At 35.9% G+C, this 18,723-nt stretch overlaps 1 protein-coding gene across 2 annotated transcripts in view; it reads right to left on the minus strand.

Moving 5' to 3' along the window:
- Positions 1–18,723, minus strand: part of NCK1 (NCK adaptor protein 1) — a 79,786-nt gene that overhangs the window by 22,806 nt on the left and 38,257 nt on the right. Inside the window, exon 2 of one of the 2 annotated variants that reach the window (XM_069063908.1) lies at positions 14,243–14,292. The exons of the other annotated variant lie outside the window; for it this stretch is intronic. The gene's annotated coding sequence lies outside the window, so the exon portion shown is untranslated. The remainder of the gene's footprint in view (positions 1–14,242; positions 14,293–18,723) is intronic. 2 annotated transcript variants of the gene reach the window in all.

The following is an 18,723-nucleotide window of genomic DNA, read 5'->3' on the forward strand; positions in this document are numbered from 1 at the left end:
AGCTGTGGGAGCATGAGAAAGTCACTATATTTCCAACCCTGATTATCCTCTTTTGTAAAATGAAGATGACAATAATCAAACCCATTTTATTATTGGGATCAAAGATCAAATGAGATCACGTATGCAAAGTACTTTGCAAACCTGAAGGTGTTACACAAATGAGAGCTATTTTTACCCTAGTGAAAAGAAAAAGGAAGGATCCATATCCTAATTAATCTTGATATCTTTATTTTTTACTAGGCTGTACTACTGACTTTCTCTGACATGTCCCAGAAATGTCTTCATCCTTTAAGATCACACTAGCCCTGCAACTCAACTCCCATTGGCCCCTCCTTTTGATTAGATGGCTCCTCTCAGATCCTCCATTGGAAGAGGCTGCCCAGGCCAGCTATGAATTCATTTCTCACTCGGCTGCACTTTGGATTTCTCTACCTTGCTTGGCCCCCAGGATCCAATCATCCTACCCTTCTCCCTTTTCAGCTTCCTTTTTACTTACTGTCTTTCCCCATTAGTGTGTGAATTTCTTGAGAGTAGGGGCTATCTTTCTTTTTGTTTGTATTTGTACCCCCAGTGCTTAGCCCAGTGCCTGGCACATCATAAGCATTTCATGAATGATTATTGATGATGAAGATAATGAAAATGACCATAAGATCCCTGAAAAGATCACTTTGTATATCAAAGGAGAAAAATAGAACCACTTAAACAATGTTCAACTATAATAAATTTTACCATATTAAGAATACAAGAAAAATTAGGTTTAAGTAAAACCTAAAGAATACCAATAAACAACTCTAACAAATATAACTAGCTGTGTGAATCTGGGCAAGTCATTTAACCATGCTTGCCTCAGTTTCCTCATCTGTAAAATGAGGAAGGAAATGGAAACCATTCTAGTATCTTCACTAAGAAAACCCCAAATGCGATCATGCACAGTCAGAAATGACTGAACAACAACATTCCACTCCTTAAGTTCTATTTGCCCTAACAAAGTTCTATTTCACCTTTTATTTATGTGTATGTATTTATGTACATGTTGCGAATTCCCTGATGCCAGGGACAGTTGCATTTTTGTCTGTATCTCTAGCACCTAGCACAATGCTTGGAACATAGTGAGCATTTAATAAAATGTTTATTGATTGGTTAAAAACCTGTTTTTGATAAAATAGTCCCAGTTCAGTAATACTCTAATTCTGGATCACAGAAATGTTATCTCACTGGTCCCACTCTAACCTTGGTGATCCAGTCTCCCAGTTTACTGAATAACTGTCCCTGTATCCCAGTCTCTGAGCTATTTCAGTTGCTGGCTTCCCAGGGACTAGGTTCCTATCCCTGCATATTAATTTCCCGAATCCAACTACACTAGCTTCCCAAGCCTAGATCCTACTATATGCCTGAAAGGACCTCTTCTAACTACTTTTCCATATGGATGGCCAAACTTGCCAGGTTAGTAGATATCTACTGAGTGTCTGCCTGCTTCAAACTTTCCAGATTCCCTGTGCTATATTTATATTATCTGGTGACATGATAGAATTCAAAGTCGACATCGTCCATGGAATATGATATTTGTTTGTGTGCTCTCTTCTGCTTGGATTGATTTTACAATCTTACAATCACCTCCCAACTGTATCCCTAAGTATTTACCATAGACTAATGGCATAAATATGCAAAAAAACTATAGAATCAAAGCCTCTTAGAGCTAAGCAAGGGAACATAATAAATATCATCTTATGAAGTCCAGACCTTTTGCTTTACAAATAAGGGGTCTGGGGCCCCCAAAACACATTAAGACACAGATATCCAATTCCAGTTCTAGCATTACTTTGTTATGATAAATAAAGGAAACAAGTTGAAGCCAAAGTTCTTTATCAATGGGCTATGAAAACTAAAAAAGTTTGTACAATCTACTTCTCTGAAGATTGTTATTATACAAGGACAGGATTCCATCTCTTTGTGATGAGACAGGCTAACTTTAATGTGGAATCATGTTACTGGATTAGGTTAGTGCTTCAAACTGCTCCAGAAGATATATCTGGATAGGGAAGGAGGAGAGTGGGGGAAAGGGGGTATTTTGTTTTTTAAAGTGGGTTTGGGGAAATCGTTTTATTCCACTACATCCAACTGAAGCATACATGCCATCAGATGATGGAAAGAAGTAAAGAGAAAGAGTAGCTTAAAAGAGTTTGAAAATTTCACCATGTCTGAAAAAGGACAGACAAGCTTTGTAGGTCCTTTGCTGGGAAGTAATTGAAATGGAATACATATTTGACAGAATGCTTCCAAGCATATATTGTATATATTGCTATACATTCAGTGATGTTAAAAAAAAGTATTTCCCAGGCCATGTGATTAATTACATTTTCCTGTGTTGCTTGTGAAACCAGTCCTATTTTATAGTCATGTTATGTAATTAGTCAATCTGTATAAGAGGGACCCACGGTATCCAGATCATATTTAATATGCATGTCTCACCTGAATTTAACTTGGAAAGGGTTTTATCTTATATACAATTCTGATTTTATACAGAAAAGATTTAAGGGATATGCACAAAATACTCTTTTTGCTTATTGTACGTAATTTCTTCCTACAGAGTTCTTTATTAAATCATACAAAACACAGAACCAGAATTAGGAATAACACTTTTTTCTCTCTTCAATTATATAAAACATAACTTTTTGTGGAAATTACTACTTTATTTTTAGAAAATAAGGGATCACCTAGTTTTAGGGGAGAAAAAAATCATCTAAAGAAAACTTGCCTTAATATCTGTTGTACTTTTAACACATAATCTAACAGTTTCCTGTTCTGATAAAAATCATTATCGTAACAATACCTAAATGACTAACTCAGGAAGTTTGGGTGGATTGCAGACCTCTCAGTAAACAATGAAGAAAAAGAGACCCAATAAATAATTAATTAAAATATGCAGTAATTAATAAAAGCATTTATAAAATAATATTCTTTAATTTCAATTAAAACCCCCCAAAGCCTTATAGTCTTCCTAAATAATTTTAATTGTCTTCAGCAAACTGAACTTAGGTGGAAGGCTTACAGTAAGAAACAAAAATTAATGGTCTGACTATAAGCAAAGATTACTTTTAAATTTCATTTTCTTAAGGCATAAGTCATATCTAATTAAAATGAACTGTGCTAAGTATTATTTTCTTAATTATTTAAAAAACTTAATGACATCTAATCCCAAAGCCATGATGAAGAAAAAAGAGTATCCAATATATTGTATCATATATTAAGAATGTACTAGGTTTTAAAGTGGTAACAAGAAATATTCTTCCTATTTCCTATAAAGGCCATATCTACACAAAGTACTGAGTGCTGTAAAAAAAAAAAAAGACCAGAAAAGAAATGCGAGATATTTAATGAAATGTATAATCCTTATTGTGCTTCACATAAATTATGCAAAATTACAAGCAGTTCTCATAAGGTATTACTAGTATTACTTTAAAACAGTCAAACTAAATTTTTACAATTTTTTTTTTAAGACTTTGTATCTCCTCCAGTACCTTATGTTGGTATGGGATTAGAACTACTGGAAATCACTGGATACTCAATTACTAAAAGGTTTTAGTATGCAAAGAACCATGCCTACATGGTGCCTTCAAGTACTTCATAAATATTATTGTTATCATTATTATAAATAAGCTATATGTAATGACTGGCTAGAAAATGAGTTTTTATAAAGAAATCTGTAAAGTGAATTAGGGTCATTTATTAAAATATTTTGAAAAAGGGTTCTCTGAATTCAAGGAATTTAAAAATGAGGAAGCTACTTGATTAGTTTCTCCTATTTTATTCAGAGGCAAATATTCCTCCAAATGGAATTGGGTGATAACTCCATTTCCAGTAGGGAGGGAAAAAGGGCACTCATGAACACGACTTAATATATCTAGAAGAGATGTGTTAAAATACATTTTTTATAGCTGGCTGGAGACAGAAGTAGGATACTGTGTACCTCTAAATCTGCATCCAGGTCTGGGTGATTAGTATGGCAGTAACCAGAGTGGGGTGCTATGGAAGCTACAAAAATGACTTCCCAGCTTTACTTTTTTGTATAGGACAAGTCTCATTCGGTTCTGAAATGCGTTAGGAATACTACCTCCTTTTGAAGAAGTGGAAATTAGGGGCTTCCGGGATGTTAACTGTGGGGAACAAGGTTTTATGTGTTCCCTCTACTTCCAGATCTATGCTTTGGGATCTCTGAGCTCAGCAACTGAGGGAGACAAAAGTATGGGTCTAGAATGTTTCCTGAATTATTATAAAAGATTAACTAACAAGAGTCCTAACAATAATAATAATGAAGGATCCTACCTGCAATGCCAGGTGCTGTGGGGCCATCTGAGCCAAAATGGAATTTTTAACTCTGAAGTTATTATTGGGAAAAGTTGGGAAGACTTTCTCAACTGAACTTTCTCAGCAGGAAAAAAACAATGAACAATTAACACTAATACCATATGTATGTATGTATTATGTATGTGTATATATACACATATGTATGTATGTGTATATATACACCTATATATGCATGTGTATATATATATATACATATATATGTATGTGTATAAAAATAAAATATCAGGTCCTACCTTCTCAAAACATCTGGTAGGTGTCAGAATGACCTTGGGTTATTCTTTCAAGTGAGGTCTTATAGAGGTACTGGTGGGTTTTCCCCTCTTATGCCTCTAAAATGCTAACTCAGATTTCATAGGGAAAATTTTTCTAGTACACAGTGATCCTAACAAAGGAATAAAGGCCCTACTTATTAAAATAGATGGGTATAAATGGGTGTATGCAGGTATATATTTCATAGCAAGCAATATTTAAATCACTTATGTTCCTCAGAATGAAGAACAGCAACTATAGTTACAAAGTTCTAAGAAAAAAACTGTATCTTCATATACATAATAAGAAGGGATAAAGAACTAGAGTCTAAACAAAGAAAACACTGAAGCAGGTAAAATCTATTAGTTCTGTCACATAAGGCCACTAACTAAAGCTTACTAGAGATTAATTGGGACAAAGAGAAAAGGCTATGGAAGGTACCTGGGTATCCTTAAAAGTGGTATTTAACATAATACAGACCTCTACAAAAATCAACAAAGAAAACTTGGACAGGTTGTGCTCCTTAATGAGCTACACAAAAGGTGACAAATAAGGCTATAACAAATGCTTACAAAAATGTTCAAGTCACTAGGAGGGGAAGGAAAGGAGGCATGGGGGCGGGGGGGAAGAACATAGTGAGAATAAGTTTTTATTGAACCTGGAATCTGGGAATATCGTGGCAGAGAGTAGATGAGACAATCTTAGTAAAAAGGAAAGAGTGGGAGGAAAGGGAATGCATCCTGTGCTCAGGCAAGGAATGGAAAAAAGCCTGGAGAAAGCAAACAATGGCCTATAATTGAGCACTGAAGGCTCACTGGTTGTCCTAAGGCTTAGGACTGAATCCAGAAACCCTCTGTGCAATTAAAAAGCCAGCAACCCATGAAAGGAAGGGTTAAGGTTTGGAATATTTTGATCTGTCTGGTGGCTGATTAAGGATCCTGGACTGATGCCAAACTGAGCAAACTAGTGCTATCTGCTAACACGAGCAGATAAGCTGAGAAAAGAAGGAAACATCAAGTAGAAGATAGGGTGGATTAAAGAACATTCCCAAGAACAACCCACAAAGGGCCTGAAGTCCATTTAAGAAATAGGAGTCTCAGGCATGCCAATGCCTTGACCAATCTGTGCTACACTGGTCTTCTTGAGAGAAGCAATCACAATCTAATAGGTGTTAAAAAAAAAAAAGCTGATCTTTCTGTTTGAGGAATACCCTTTCTAACTTGAACTAATTTATTAGAGCATAAAAAGAATTCTCAGACAGGGCAGAAGTAATCAGTGACGAAAAAAGGTTCTGAGGGAGGAAAGGGGAATAAAAACCAGAGTCAAAAGCTGATGGCTAGAAGAATATAATAATAATTTTAAAAATCTGAACTGTTGGAGTTTTTTAGAAATTGGCCCCAGCAGGAAAAGACATATTTTGATATTTGGTAATCGTCTTCTAGAGAATGAGTATCTGACTAAAGGCCAGAGTGAGAGTAATTGGGAAGGTAGAGAATGAAGTAAGCCATTAAACTAGTCAATATATTGTGCAGGAAATTGGACTAAACACTACATAACTTTAAATTCTATGATTCTGAGAACTACACTTTTTTTTTTTCTTGTGGCAAACCAATATAAGTTAGAAAAATATATTTCTAGAATCTGTGGATGATTGTTGAGAATAGATTCCACGCGTTACATTTTATTTATTTTGTAGTGGTTGTTCTATTTACATTGTTGTAATCGTGCATACTATATTTTCTTGGTTCTGATGACATTCACTTTGCATAAGTTCATGTAAATCTTTCCATGTTTCTCTGTACTTATCAACTTATCATTTCTTATTGTACAGCAATATTTCATGACATTCATGTACCACAGATTTCAGCCATTCCCTTATCGATGGTCATCTGCTTGGTTTGCACAAAAGGTGCTGCTATAAATACTGTATTGCCTATGAGGACATAACAACAACAATAACAATGACAATATTTATATAGCACGTCTGGGACTGGCCCTCAAGGTAGGTGCTATTATAATCTTTTACAACTGAGGAAACAGAGGGTAAGTGACATACTCATGGTCAAAGAATTAGTGTATGAGGCCGAATTTGAACTCAGGTCCTCCTGAGTCCAGGCCCAGGGTTCTATCCACTGCACCACCTAGCTGCTTTTTAATCAAGAACTTCAATGCCCAGTAGTGGAATACCTCAAAGTATACAGACATTTTAGTTACTTAAACTGCATAATTACAAACTGTTTTCCAAAATAAATGTATTGATTCATAACTGTACTCAACAATGCATCAATGTGACTATCTTTCAATAAACCCTCTGTGACTATTCCCACCTTTTATCATCTTTGCCCATTTGCTGGGTGTGAAGTAAAATCAAGAATGTTTTGATTTATATTTGACTTATTAAGTGATTTGGGACATTCTTTCATATGGTTAATCATTTAAAATTCTCACTTTGAGAGCTATTTGTTTATATCCTTTAACTAATCTACTGGGGAATTGCCTTTTGGTGTTTTATATTTATATGCACAAATGTGTACACACACACACAGATATATGCATATATGTATGCTTAATATATGCACATGCATTTTTCTGGATACTAAAATTTTATAAATTTGATACAAGAATGTTTTTCCCTTATGACCAATTCCCTTCTTATTCTGATGTAGGAGTTTTGTGTGTGCAGCAATTTAATACAATAAAAATTTCATATAAACAAAATGATTCATTTATCTTTTATAATTATTTGGCTCAGAAAATGTCTCCTACCTATAGCTATGACAGATTTATAAAATCCTCTGCTCTTCTAATTTTATATATTGATATGATTATGTATACACATATCTACGATCTTTAATATTCAAGTCATATTCATTTTGAATCTATTATGGAATATGGTATCAAGTGTTAGTTTAACCCTAATTTCTGCCAGATTGCACTGAATATTCCTAGTTTTTATCATGTAGTTCTTTCCTAAGTAATGTATGTTTTGAGATTTATCAACCATCAATTTACGGAGTTCCATTATTTCTGTCTGTTCTGTTTATCTACTTCTCTGTTTCTTAACCAGTATCAAATAGTTCTGATGTCTGCTGCTTTATAATATAGTCTGTGGTCTGGAAATGATATTACCACTTTATCCCTACCTCTTTTCATTATTTCCACTGATAGTGTAGATTTCTGTTCTTCCAAATGAATTATTATTTTATGAAGTTCTCTAAAGTATCCTGTTTTTGATTGGTATGGCATTAAAAGGCAAATTAACAGTATGGTCATTTTTATTATATTAGCTTGAACCATCCATGGACACTGATTAGCTCTCCAATTTAATCCATAAGTATTCGGTGTGTTTTGGTAGAATGACTCCTAAATAGTCTATGTATTTTGTAGTAATCTGAACAGAGATTTCACTTTCTATTGTTGCCTCTTTAAATACTGTTATTTTTATATAGAAATGCTATTATTGTTAATGGGTTTTATTTTGTAGCCTGCAATTTTGCTAAAGCTATTATCTCAATTGGCATCTTTTCTGATTTTCTAAGTAAACTAATCATGTCATCAGAAAAAAGAGATAGTTTTATCTTCTTTTTAACCATATTTATTCCTTTTCTTTCTTTCTCTTATCTTACTACTATTCCTAGCATTTCTAGAATTATACCAAATATTGGGGAGAATGTGTATTTTTGCTTTAATGCTGTACTTACTGGGAAAATTTCCATTGTTTGCCCATTACACATAATGATTACTTTTGGTTTTAAATAAATACTTTGCTATATTTTAAACAATCCCCCAATATCTATACTTGGCTCTTTCCACATCTATTGAGATTATCATGTGAATTTGGATGATTTTGTTTTTAGTATCATGAGGACAATCTTCCTGATGTTTTGGTTTTTTTTAAGCAATCGGGGTTAAGTAACTTGCTCAAGGTTATTTACACGGCCAGTTATTTCTGGGTGTGGTGCTAAGTATCAGAGCCCAGATTTGATCTCCAGGTCATCCCAACACTGGAGCCGGTGCTCTTACTAGCTGAGGCACCTGGCTGCCCTTGTCTTCCTAATGTTGAATCATCTTTTCACGCCTAATCCAACCTGTCATAATCAAAGATTTGTTAGATGAATTGTTATACCATTTTTGATAGAATTTTATTTAAAAATTCTGAATTGGAAGCAGCTAGGTAGCAGAGTGGGTAGAGTGCTAGCTTTGGAGTAAGGAAGACCTGAGCTGGACTTGCCTCAGACACCTTCTACTTGAGTGATCCTTGTCTGTTTCCTCATTTGTAAAAGGGGATAATAGCAGCACCTACCTCATAGGGCTGTTTGCAAGGCATCAAATGAGATAACATATGCAAAATATTTTGCAAATTTTAAAGGACTATATAAATAAGAGCTATTACAAAATTTTTCTTAAAAAAAAACCCAGTACTTATTAATGATATTGGTCTATAGTCTGGTTTTTCCCTACTTTACGTATTAGGATTATATTTGTTTTATAAAAAGAGTATGAAAAAGTGGTTTCTTTTTTATTTTTGAGAATAATTTGTATAGTATTGGCATTAACTGTTTTCAAAAGTTTGATAGAATTCTCCTGTAAATTCAGTGACAAAGAGAAGTTTTCCTCTGATAGTTCTTTTACAGCCACTTCCATTTGCTTTTCTTGAGATGGTATTATTTCAGATCTTTATTTGGTCTTCTATTAGTTTGGGTTTTTTATATTTTTGAAGACACTCTTCTATTTCTTAGTGTTCTCAGTTTTATTATCATGTAACTATGCATAGAAGGTTCTGATAATTTTAATTTCTTCTGGTTTTGTTTTAATTCTACCTTGTTCATTTGCTATTGTGTTGTTTTAATTTTCTGCCCTCTTTAGGCTGGTTAAAGGTTTTTCAATATTCTTAGTCTCCTCAAAGAACCAATTTGTTTACCACTTCTATAGGGTATTTTTGTTTCCAATTTATCTATTTCTCTTCTAATTTAAAAATCCACTGTCCTTTTTTTTGTTGTTAGTTCTCTGATTTTTAAAAATGACTATTCAGTTCACTAATCTCTTTTTCTATTTTGTTAATGTATGTTTTTAGCAACAGAATTTTCCCCCTGATGACTACATTACTGCATCCAAATTTTGGAATGTTTTTTCATCATTATCATTGTCTTTTATTCTTTGACTCACTTGTTACTTAGGGCTTTATTATTGAATATACATTTAAGCTGGTGTCTTTTGTTTGTGCTCCCTAAACCGAATACTATTTTTATTGTTATGATCTGTAAATGATGTATTTATAAATTTCTTCCTAACAGAGAAAATTTTTGTAAAATTTCCACTGTGCTGAGAAATAAATATCCCTAAACTGTCATATTCAGAAGATATTCTAACTCTTTTTAGTTCTAGTTTTTACAACAATCTGCTCAAATCTTTATTTCCCTTTTTTATCTATTGGATTTGCCAAAATCTAATAAACGAACATTAAAGTTTCCTATTGCTATTGTTTTGCTATCCACATCTTCTTAGAATTCAGTTTTTCTTTATAAATTTGTGTTCCAAACTTCTATTTGGAACATATAGTTTAAGACTGATTTATCAGTTTGTTGTCTATGTTTCTTTCAGCATAAAGTATTTCCCTATTTATCGCTATTTATATTCTAAGACTGGTTTTTGAGTATAGGCTAGAAAATTACACACTCCACATTTTGGCCAGCTGGAACACTATCTCATTAGTGCCAGGATTTAAACAAAATGCCAAGAAACTAAATTCCTTCAGAACAAGATACAATAAAAACTAATTAAAATAGAGCAACTATAAGAGAAACATACTGGTTTAGTGGAGTTGGCCTCTTAGTCGGCATGATCCGTATTCCTGGGCTTAAGCTTTTGACTCTAGGCAACCTTTCAGTGCCCTAGACAACTTTCTAAAATTATAAATTGCAGATTTATATCCATCTTCATGGGAAAAAGGAAGTTACTTACGGGACTGCTCCTTATACCAATACAGGTCTAGATTTTTTTAAAAAAACACAACCAACCATAATTAAGATAGAGAACTTTGTATCAGCCTAAAAGTAAATAAATTTTTAAAAAATCTGTAAATATAAATTTCTATAGCAGAAAATGGTTTAAAATATTTAGGCTTAAGGAGAAGGTTGCATCTTACCACGAGGGGAAAAATTAAGTAAACAGGATAAGTGCAAATTACAAAGGGAAGTTTTAGAATAACTATAATAAAAGATCAACTCAGAGGTTATAAGAAATATTTCTATATTTTCTTCAATAGATCACAGGTTCTAAAAGGACTTACCTTATCTAATGTGAAAGGATCTATGAAAGCTGTCACTATGCACAAGTGTCAAGTAAAAACTGGGAACAAGGTAAGAAATGTTTGTTGGAGATAAAAGGAAGAGATTTAGGAAATACTCAATTAGAATTTGTAGGAAGTTAAGGAGGACTGAGGAAAAGAAAGAGCAGCAATCACAGAAATTCTTCCCCAATTCATCTACATAATGCCTATGGCTAACCTGCTTTATAATTAATAGTTTCCCATCCTCAACTTCTGTGTTACCTTGACCTCCAGTCACTTGGTTCGGACTCCTCTCCCAAGACATTACTACTGCTCTGACTTCTTTTCTCTCCCTCCCAATGCTAATGTAGAATTCATTAATCAGTTCAGCATTACACTAAGCTCAGTTTTCAATCCCTTGCCCCTTAGTCCTATTGCTTCGTCCTTACCAAATGACTAGCTTATCCACACCATCTACCTTTTCCATTTCTACTCGTGTAGCAGAGGTGCTACAGTGCATAAAGTACAGGGCCTAGAGTCAGAAAGATTCATCTTCCTGAATTCAAATCTGGCATCAGACACTTACTAGCTGGGCAAGTCACTTTATCCTGTTTGCTTCAGTTTCCTCACATGTGAAAATGAGATGAAGAAGGAAATGGCAAACCACTGCAGTATCTCTGCCAAGAAAACCCCAAATGAGGTCACAAAGAGTTGGACAGGACTGAGATGACTGAACAACAAGCCACTAAATAGTACACAAAACTAAGGAAATTCATACAGTATTGAGCACTCTCTCTTAATTCCCTATTCTATACCTCAAAAGGGCAGATTGAGAAAGGATCTGGGGTCACATATTCTTTGGTCACTCAGCACCTGTATAACCTTGGGCAAGTTTGGGCTTCAGTCACCCGTTTGTAAACTGAGGTGTGGCTTAGACTATGCTTCTCTGAAGCTCCCTTCCCACTCCAAATTGATGTTCTATAGCCCCTTGTGAACATTTCTCATTCTTTTTTTGCCCTAGTCTCTAACGAAGAGGGGATCTTTGTCCCCTAGATTCCATTTTCTTTAATTGCTTGTTCCTTCAATCAGCCCATCTCTCCAATTTGCAATCTCCCTATCTGCTTACTTCTTTCCTGTAGCCTACAAATATGTTCAAGGCACTCCCATCCTTAAAAAACCTTCACTTAAACCTACCATTACCTCAAATTATCACCTTTTACAGCTCTTCTCTCTTACAAGACCAAACTCCTAGGCAAAGTCATCTCCATTTACTACTTCCTGCCTCACCCTCACTTCTCAGGTCCTTGCAATCTGGCTTCTGACATCATCACTCAATTCAAACTACTTTATCCAAGAGTTACTAGTCATCTCTTAATTATAAAATCCAATGACCTTTTCTCAGGGTTCATCCTTCTTGATCTCAGCTGCAATTTACACCACTAACAACACATTTTCCTAGATATTTTTTACTCTATAGAGCTTCACAATATTGCTCCCTCAAGGTTCTCTTACCTGTCTGGCTACTCTTTAGTCTTCTTTGTTGGATCACCATTCATGTCCCATGCCCTCTTCTTCCAAGTTCTCTGCTAGGTATTCATTCTCTATACACTCTCTTGGTGATCTCATCGGCTTCCAGAGGAATGAATACCATCTTTATAAAAACGACTCTCAGATTGATACATCCAGCACTACTCTCCTAAACTACAGGCTCACATCACCAACTGCCTACTGCACACTTCCAAATGGATATCCCCTAAGAACCTCAAACTCAAGATGTACAAAATGGAAGCCTTTATTTTTCCCTCCAGTCCTCCCCTCCCTCTTTCTAGACAACCCTATTTTTGTTGAGCATACTACCACTTTAACACTCAGATCTGTAATTTTGGAGTCTTTCTCTAAACTTCATTCTCCATTACAGGTACACTACCGGCCTCACCCAAACCCTGCCATAGCCAATCAGTTGCTAAGTCTTTTTAATTCTATCTCTTAGGATTTTAGGATGATAGCTCTAGAGCAGGAAGGAAAAGCAAGGCCATCTAGATAGTCCACCCCCGTCATTTTAAAGATAAAAGAATTGAGGTCCAGAGAGGTTGGTGACTTGCCCACAGTCATACTGGTAGTTTACAAAGGAGAAATTTAAACCTTAGGTCCTGTGAATCTGAAACCAGTTCTCTTTCCGCTCTCCCATACACATTTCCCGTACACTCTTCCCATACACATTTCTTAAATCTATTCCCATCTCTTTTTTTCACATAACCACCTTCCTAGTTCAAGACTTCATCACCTCTACCTAGACTATTGAAATAGCTTCCTAATTATTCTCCTTGCCTCCAGTCTTTCTCTTTGTAATTAATCCTCCACATACTCAACAAATTGATATTCCCAAAGCACACATCTAGCACACTACACTCCCCTCCTCAAGAAGTTTCAGTAGCTCCCTAATAACCCTAAGACAAAATACAAACTTCTTTGTTTGGCGTTTAAAGCCCTTCACAATCTGGCTCCAAGAAGTACTAGATTTGCTAAAAGACATGGATGGGTTCAACTACTGCCTCACACAAGGACTTCTTAAATGACCCTGGGCTAGCCACTTAACCTCTGAGCTTTAGTTTCCTAATGTGGAAAATGTTAATAAGAACTGAACCTACCTTAGAATTTGTGAGGATCAAATGAGCTATGATATGAAGAAAAAATATAGAAAGAAAGAACAAAATATAAATATAGCCCTTTGAAAATTTTAGTTGCCATTCCAATGTGAGCTACTGTTATTAGACTAAGATTTCACATCACTATCCCTTACACACTCTATATTCCGGTCAAAACAGTCCACTTATTATTTCCCATCCAGGGAAGCTTCACCAACCACGTCCCTGCCTTTCCATTGTAATGAACTCTCATCTCTTACTAGGTCAACTTTCCTTGAAGACTCAGAGAAAATGTCACCTCCCACAGAAGGCCCTTTCTCAAGTTATTAGCTACATATACATACCTTACACTTATTTTGTATTTACTTTGGATACAGTTTGTTTTTACCTACATATGGATGTGCTGTCCTTCCACAAAAAAGTAAACTACTTCAGATCAAGGACTAATTCATTTTCCTGTCTTTGGATTCTCAGTGCCTTTCAAATTACTTTGAACATAGTAGGTATTTAATGACTGCTTGTGGAATACAGTTATAGAGAAAAAATTTTTCAAAGATAAAAGAAGCTATAATAATCAGGGCACCACTGCCTTTTAAAATAATTTTTTAGTGTTCTGACTATTTGGGTATAAATTAAAGATATTGTTGCTACAAGAATTGCTGAAAGTAGGAAAGCAATATATTCTACACAAAGGCAAAGATTAAGACATGCATACCTTCGTTACATTAACTCTTCTTACTTCAAATTCACATTCAGTATGTGTGCCTATGAAAAGACAAATTCTAGTCAATATTTATAGAACTTATCCAAATTATTTAACATCAAATCAATTATTAAGTTTTAATAAACAATAACTACTAAAAATATTGGTATAATATTTATATTATTGACGTGGTTCAGTCATTTCACTCATGCCTGACTCTTCATTTGAGGTTTTCTTGGCAAAGATACTAGAGTAGTTTGCCATTTCCTTCTCCAGTTCATTTTACAAAAGAGGAAACTGAGGCAAACAAGGTAAGGTAACTTACCCAGGTCACACAATTATTAAGTGTCTGAGGTCTGATTTGAACTCAGGAAGATGAGTCCTCCTGATTCCAGGGCCAGCATTCTATCCACTAGACACTACTCTAGCCACCCAGCTATCCCCAGTATTTATATTACATTCTGTTTATTCATTAACAGAAATAATGCACAGGGGATGGAGCCAAGAAAACAGGGTAGCAGGAAATAGTTAAGTTTTCTCACCTAAATTCCTCTAAATAGATGTAGAAAATATACCAGATTGAATTTTGATGGGGAAATATAAGAAAAAAACACGAGTCATTTTTCCAGCCCAGATAGACAGAGGACAGAAAGAGAGGTCTATGGACATTAGGGAGGTAGTCTGGATAGGAACACCACAGAATGGAACAGTCCAGCATAGGTTGTGCTCCAGGGCAAGTAGAGATCCCACCCATACTGTGACATCATGCAATATTCAGGAAAAGGTAGCAGTTTTATTATCCACTATCTAGTCTAAGGTTACAGATTAGGGTAGACTGAGAGGGGAACCTGCACTCAGTGGTCAAGGGTTAAGAAGTGGTAGAATGCACTGGGAAGCATATAGAGAGGCTTAAGTTTAAAAGTATGCAGCAGTGGTGTGGTTCAGACACTAAGGATAGAGTAGGGTCTTAGTTCCAACTTCCATCTTAGTCTGAAGTTTGCAAAGGAACAATCAGGGTAGGAATCCCAGACCAAAGGGTAAGCCTCCAGTTCTTTCACTCAGACCAGCAAAGCTTTCCAGCTAGCTGATGGTGATGAGTAAAGCAACATATTATTGCTCCTCGGCCCAAAACACAGATCAGAAACTTGCAGAACTCAAGATAAGGGGGTAGTTATCAGACTCTGCCCTAAATCTGAGGACTTTTAGAACACTGAAAGCTTGTTGGTATCTAGGCCTGAGATGACCCTGAGATTCCAAAATCACTCAGTAGCCTGAGGAAACAGAAACAAAATCAACCCATACCTTCCTTCCAGAAGTGTATAGAACCTCACCCTAATATCAAGTCTGAAGTCAAAAAGTAAGCTGGAAGAATGAACAAACAAAAAAAAGAATCCTACTTTAAAATGGCATTATGCTGTTGATAGGGGCCCACCCTCAAGATCCGTAAGAACATTCTAAAACATCTGCAACTGAAGTCTCAAAGAAAAACAAGTGTTATACAAATTCAACTAGAATTCCTAAAAGGTATAAAACAAAGGTTAAAAACAAAAAGTTTAAAATGTTTACACATGTGAGAAAAAAGTGCAAGAGTTATGATAAAACTGGAAAAGAAACAAGTGTTATAAAAGAAGTTATGGAAAGGAAATTAACAGCTTGGCACAAGAGGTACAAACCTTGCCTAAGCAACAAACTAGAATGGACCAAACAGAAGCCACTGACTCCATAAGATAACAAGAAATACTACAAAGTTAAAAACAAAATCAAAATACTGAAAAAAAACAGAAGAAAATGAAGAAAAAAAAAACAAGAAAATCTCACAGCAAAGACAACTGACCTGGGTAACATATCAAGGAGAAAAAAAATTTAAGAACCATTATGCTACCTAAAAGTCATGAAACTGCCACCACCCCACCCCCCTGCAAAAAAAATAAAGATCTAGCCATATTTCATGAAATCTTAGAAGCAGCTAGGTGGCACAATGGATAGAAAACCTGGTCTGGAGTCAGGAAGACCTGAGTTCAAATCAGAACTCAAGACACTTACTAGCTCTGCAACCCTGGGCAAGTCATTTAACCTCAATCTGCCTCCATTTCCTCATCTGTAAAATGGTACCTACCTTGCAGAGTTGCTGTGAGGCTCAAATGAGAAAATATCTGTACCTGGCATAGTACCTGGCCACACAGCAGGGACTTAATAAATATGAATTTCCTCTTTTCCTTCCTTCTTTTTCTTTTTTTTTTTTTTGCTTTTTGGAGGGCAATGGGGGTTAAGTGACTTGCCCAAAGTCACACAGCTAGTGTGTCAAGTGTCTAAGGCCGAATTTGAACTCAGGTCCTCCTGACTCCAGGGCCAGTGTTCTATTCACTGTGCTACCTCACCGCCCCTCCTCCCTTATTTCTTACAAGGAAAACTACCCAAATCTCTTAGAACCACAGGGAATAGGAGAAATAGAAAGAATTCATTGGCCACTTCCTAAAAGAAATCCCCAAATGAACACAACCAGAAGTATAACCAAAATCCAAAGCTTCCATATAAAAAAAAATACTGAAAACAGCTAAGAAGAAAGGATTCAAACACCAAAGAGTCATAGTCAGGATCACACATGACTAAGCAGCCACCACAATGAAGGAGCACAGAGCTTAGATTATAATGTTCTAGAAATAAGAGGATATAGGTTTACGATGAAGAATAACTTACCCAGGAAACTGAGTATGATGTTAGGGGGGTGGGGTGAGGGTGGGAATGAATCTTAAATAAAAGAGATGACTTCCAAGCATTCCTGCTGAAAAGACCAGAACTGTGCAGAAAGTTTGAAGTATAATCACAGAAGCTGAAACATAACTTGCAATGCAATAGGATAAACACAAATGAACAATTGCCAGGAACTAAAGGATTCAAATATGGGGAAATGATTCATGTTCCCTCTGAAACCTGCCATCAACAGGGATCATAAAGAATGTCTAATTATACAAAAAACCTAGGAGTGAAAAGAGAGGAAGAGAGATAGAATATACTATGGGATAATGGAGGAAAGGGAAGGTTAGGGGAAACTATCTCACATAATAAGGGTGTGCAAGTAAATATCAATATAAACAAGTAGGAATGCATAAGTGACTGATACTTTAAACTCACTCTCATCTAAGGAGGGTCAAAGGAGGGAAGGATATATATAGACAAACAGAGAGTTAAGTACAGAAATACAGGTCACTCAAAAGGGAAAACAAGAGCGAAAGGAGAGAAAGGGAAATTAGGACAGTAGGTTAAGGGAGGGATAAGTTTTAAATAAAAAAAACTCTAAGGATATACTGTAATGCCATGCACATACAGCTTTTCAGAAGAATGCTACTGTGAATAGCTTTTAAGGTTCTGATTACACAGTATAGTGAACACTCTATTCCATAACAAATCAAAGCAAAACATTCACGGAAAATCAAGGTACAGCATTCACAATACTACAACTTATCACAGAAAATCACAATACAATATTCACAACAGCTTATCATTAAAATGGCCACATAGTTTTTACCAAAGTGGTCACAATATTTAGAACAAAGAACCATCATCTCAAAGTACAATAGTCAAAGTCTTCCACTCTTGGGGCACACTAAATTAACTCAATCAGTCACTTATTCAGCAATTACTAAGTATCATTAATCATTAAGTATAATCATTAGAGAATACACAAACCCTCTACCCCTAGGTCACTAGTAAACTGCAATTTCATCATTACTCAATACCCAGGGAGAAGTCTTTTCAACTTGACTTGGGGCCAGTTCTCAGATTCCCTGGATTCCCTTCCAGGGTCCCAGATTCTACCGGGATTCACCAGACTGTCACCTGGGTTCAATGGCAGACAGCTCCCAGTTCCTTGTCCAGCTCTCTGGGCAGGTCCTGCTCCACACTGAAGTTCACAGGGTCCAGTCCATCTCAAATCCTTCACAATTTCTTCTCCTGGGAATTCAAGGCTCAACCAAGCCACAAAGTCCCTGCATCCCAGATCCCAGTCATGCTTCCTCAGTCTTCTGCAGCTCATTCAAAAAAAGCAGTCACCTTATCCAGTGGGGATGGGGCGGGGGGAGGGGGAGGTTCCTATTCAGAAGAAGCTCCACCACCACAAGTTCTCAGGAAATTCTGGCTCAGTTCTCGATTCTCTCTTCTGTAGCTGCTCTGCCACCAGATTCTTGTCTGAAGAAATTCTGACTGTGCCTCTCTAGGACTTTTCTTATATACACAGCATTAGCTACTTCCTGTTTCGGCCAACCCCTTCCTATTAAGTCAGGAACAGGGGTTCATACCTTCTGTTTCTTTCAGAGATTTGATTAGTTACTAAGTGCTAAGTACCTGCTTACTTGCCAATACAAAAAAGGGTCTTCAAATTCAAATTACACTACCATTACATATACAAAAAAGAGCTCTTTTTGAGGAGGCAAAGAACAGAAAAGGGGTGAATGGCTGAACAGGCTATGGCACACAAAAATGATGGAATAAATTGT

This window comes from Petaurus breviceps, unplaced genomic scaffold, assembly GCF_028583685.1.
Source record: "Petaurus breviceps papuanus isolate PSGF00001 unplaced genomic scaffold, PetGlider_PUasm1.0 90604, whole genome shotgun sequence".
Lineage (NCBI taxonomy): Eukaryota > Metazoa > Chordata > Mammalia > Diprotodontia > Petauridae > Petaurus > Petaurus breviceps.